This window comes from Leptonychotes weddellii, chromosome 4, assembly GCF_054177405.1.
Source record: "Leptonychotes weddellii isolate Sample4059 chromosome 4, ASM5417740v2, whole genome shotgun sequence".
In the NCBI taxonomy this organism is placed as follows: domain Eukaryota; kingdom Metazoa; phylum Chordata; class Mammalia; order Carnivora; family Phocidae; genus Leptonychotes; species Leptonychotes weddellii.
Window position 1 is genome coordinate 79509516 of NC_138372.1, and position 1999 is coordinate 79511514.

The following is a 1999-nucleotide window of genomic DNA, read 5'->3' on the forward strand; positions in this document are numbered from 1 at the left end:
AGCCTGGTGATGGGTATTGAGGAGGGCATGTTCTGCATGGAGCACTGGGTGTTATGTACAAACAATGAATCATGGAACATTATATCTAAAACTAATGATGTAATGTATAGGGATTAACATAACAATAAAAAAATTAAAAAAAAAACCTGCAGCGGCCTGGGTTGTGTGCCCCTCCGCAGCGCTCCCAGTCCTGCCTCCAGGTCGGGGCCCATCTCTGCCCTTTGTGCTTCTAAAACCACCAGCCACTCCCAGTTTGCCTGTGCGACCCCACCGCTCCGGATTTCAGCCCCGGGGGCTGCCCTAAAGTCCTTTCCCCCGCCACTACCGGTCTGCGAGTCTGTGCCCGGTCCCCAGCGTGCGAGGCTGTCGCTCACCGGCGGTGTAGGATCCCCACGGCCAGGCACTGTCCCGCTGCTATTTATCCTCCGATATCTGCCCGCAGAATCATGGCTCCCAGCTTCATATGTCAAAACCAACCGCCTGCGATATTCTGTTTGTAGAGATCCAGATCTTCTTATGTCTCAGGCTGGTTTTGTGAGTGCTCAGGGTGGTCTGGTAGATACCCAGCTCAATTCCAGGGACCATTTGAAATAGGGTCCCCTACTCCTCCATCATCTTTCCCCCTTCCTTCAATAATGCTTTTAAAAGCTTTTAAAAATTGCAAGCTAAGAAAGCATATTAATTTGCTCTATGGAGTTGACAATGACTCCTTAAATATTAAAATATATCTCCTAAAGTTCCAGCCAGTTCCTACTGCAGTCCTGCAGTCTCCCACCTCCTCTTTCCTTTCAACATGACAGATGGCGCTGTGTCCTTTGTTTGCCAAGGACTGCCTGGCAGGTGGAGTGGCCATGGCCATCTCCAAGACCGTGGTAGCATCCATCAAGTGGGTCAAGCTGCTGCTGCAAGTGCAGCATGCCAGAAGGCAAATCACCACAGATAAGCAGTAGGGAGGGCATTATAGACTGTGTGGCTCATTCCCCTGAGGAGCAGGGAGTGCTGTCCTTCTGGCATGGTAACCTGACCAATGTCATGTGATGCTTCCCCACCCAGGCCCTCAACTTTTCCTTCAGGGATAAATAGAAGCTCTTCCTGGGTTGTGTGGACAAGAGAACCCAGTTTTCGCACTACTTTACAGGGAGTCTGGCATTAGGTGGTGCCAGTGGGGCCACATTCTTGTGTTTTGTGTATCCTCTTGATGCTGCCCACACCCATCTAGCAGCTGATGTGGGCAGAGCTAGAGTTGAAAGGAAATTCAGAGGCCTTGGTGGCTGCCTGGTTAAGATCTACAAATCTGATAGGATGAAGGGCCTGTACCAGGCTTTAATGTGTCTGTCCAAGGTATTCTCATCTACCCAGCTGCCTACTTTGGTATCTCTGACCCTGCAAAGAGCGTGCTTCCAGATCCCAAGAATACTCACATCTTCATCAGCTGGATGATCGCACAATCCATCATAGCGGTTGCTGGGTTGACTCCCTATCCATTTGACACTGTTTGTGTCAGTATGATGATGCAGTCAGAACACAAAAGAACTGACATCTTGTACACGAGCATGCTTGACTACTGGAGGAAGTTTGCTCTCGATGAAGGAACCAAAGCTTTTTTCAAGGGCGCATGGTGCAATGTTCTCAGAGGCATGGGTGGTGCTTTTGTGCTTGTCTTGTGATGGAATCAACTAGTTCAGGTAAGTTTTTTACCTAGTTTTTTCCCCCTGTGAACAGGCATGTATTATATAACATACCTAGAGTATTTTTGACAGACTATTAGCTGTTTATCGGTGGCAACTATTTACTGGTTCAAAATGGGAAGCAATAATATTCATCTGATCCATTTTTTTCTTAAAGCCATTTCCATGATGATGAGACTTAATTTTATTTTTTATTTCAGTCACTCCTGTTAAATAAATCTGAAGAAATAAAAAAGATCTGAAATAAAAAAAAATGCCTCTTAGAAACAACTACTTTTAGTTTTTTCATAAAGAATATTGATCCTTTTTTT

General features: G+C 46.2%; 1 pseudogene; it reads left to right on the forward strand.

The window, feature by feature from the left end:
* Window positions 1–793: 793 nt before the first annotated feature.
* On the forward strand, window positions 794–1720 carry LOC102743345 (ADP/ATP translocase 2 pseudogene; annotated as a pseudogene).
* Window positions 1721–1999: the final 279 nt, after the last annotated feature.